Source organism: Sarcophilus harrisii, chromosome 3 (genome assembly GCF_902635505.1).
Source record: "Sarcophilus harrisii chromosome 3, mSarHar1.11, whole genome shotgun sequence".
NCBI classification, from domain to species: Eukaryota; Metazoa; Chordata; class Mammalia; order Dasyuromorphia; family Dasyuridae; genus Sarcophilus; species Sarcophilus harrisii.
In genome coordinates this window covers 309,153,211-309,155,062 of record NC_045428.1, presented here as the reverse complement: position 1 = coordinate 309,155,062, position 1,852 = coordinate 309,153,211, and the positions used below count along the sequence as shown (strand labels likewise).

Genomic DNA, 1,852 nt, shown 5'->3' with positions numbered 1-1,852 from the left:
TTTATGTAACTTCGCTGATAGTTTCAGCCAACATTTTATCTCTTTTAGTTATAATCATCTATGGTGCTTAATGTCTGAACCAGAGTTTGGTCCTTGGTTGATTATATCTAATTTTTCAAGGATGATAGTCTACAATTCTATGTTCATTAAGCAACCACACAAGTTTAGATAAGACAGACCATAGCCTCAGTTTACAGTTTAGTACTAGACTATAATTCTGCTAAAGAAAACTTCAGTAGCTTCTCAAAAGCCTTTAGCTTAAAATATAAATTCTTCTTCTATAGCATTTAAAGTACTTTCACTCTCTGGCTTCAGTCTACCTATGCTTGCTGTTCTTTTCACTTGCAATTATGTCTCCTAGACCTTAAATGCTCTCCTCAACTCTGCCTCTTGTAATTTTCTGGTCTCTGTAAGGTTCAGTTTCTGTCACTTTAATGAGACCTTCCTTGGTTTTCTTCAGTTTTTAGTTACTATTCCACTCTCAGTTACTAGATTGGGGGGGTAGGGGGCAGGGGAGAAGAATAAACCTATGGTAATGTATGAATTTGTTTTCTAGGCTAGGTTTTTGAGGGCAAGAATTGATACAAATACAAAAATTGTATTTGTATCAAGGATATCCAACTAATATCTGGCACTTAGCTTCTTAGGCTTTTTTTTTTTTTTAAACTGGAAAACTTTATTGTAGGTAAAATGGGAGAGCTAGACCCAATTTAGATGATTCCAATTTTTTTGGTAACATCTAGAACATCATAGTCTGGAGCAAGGCAGACATAGGCTTTCTTCAGTCAGTTGGATCAGTGTGTTGACCTTGGTCACATTGATGTCGTACATCTTCTTTACTGCCTGCTTGATCTGATGCTTGTTGGCCTTGATGTCCCCAGTGAAGATGATGGTGGTGTTATCCTCAATCTTTTTCATAGCAGACTCAGTGGTCAAGGGAAACTTAATGATGGCATAATGATCAAGCTTGTTTCTCTGAGGGGCACTTTTCCAAGGGTGTTTGGGCTGTCTTCAGAGTCTTAGTGTCTTGGGTCGCCGGGAGGCGGGGAATGTTTTTTGTTTTTTTCTTTCTTTTCTGCGTGTGTGTGTGTGTGTGTGTGTGTGCATTTATATATTGCGCTATAGACATCCTTTAATACTTTCTGCTTGACCTTTGACACCTTGGACTTGGCTTCTGTCTTGAAGGGGGGGGTTATGGCTTCCTTTGCTTTTGGCACCATTATGGGGGGGAAAGGTACTTAGATATTCTGAAGGATGGAAATAGATTTCCTTGAATTTGTATGCCAAGCACTGGGAAAACAAATACAAATAAACTGAAAGTCCCTGTCTAAACTGACCTTATATTCTAAAGAAGGGAGAACACCAATGAAGGTATGATGCTCAGGGATTTGGTTTTGATGTCTAAAAGTGTAGAACAGAACTAGGATGGGAAGAAATGAATACCTGCTTGGTCTGAGCCAGAAGTCATCAGTGGGAGAAAGGTACTGTTGAAAGATGGAGAAGGGTCTCTGGGGGGTTGGCTGTTCCAGGATAAGGACACCCCCACCCTACATTCAAACACCCCTCCTCAAGGGAAATTCCAGAGAAAGACAACAGTTGAAGTTATAAAGTCCAGAATTCAGGAACAGAACCTGAAAGGGAAAGGTCTGACCTGGGACCTTCCTTGTAATGGAAACTCCAGAACAGGTTGGGACAAGCCTATTTCAGTGTGAGAACATCTCTATTAGAGTGATATTTTAGTGTGAGAAGGCTATAGTAGCCTTTGGATGTTCCAGGTACTTTTTTGGTTGATAAAGATAGGAATATGATGCAATTGCAAATAATTCTAATATGAAATAATACATTGGAGATA

General features: G+C 39.2%; 1 pseudogene; it reads right to left on the bottom strand.

Moving 5' to 3' along the window:
• Positions 1 to 710: 710 nt before the first annotated feature.
• LOC100924470 lies at positions 711 to 1,220 on the bottom strand (annotated as a pseudogene).
• Positions 1,221 to 1,852: the final 632 nt, after the last annotated feature.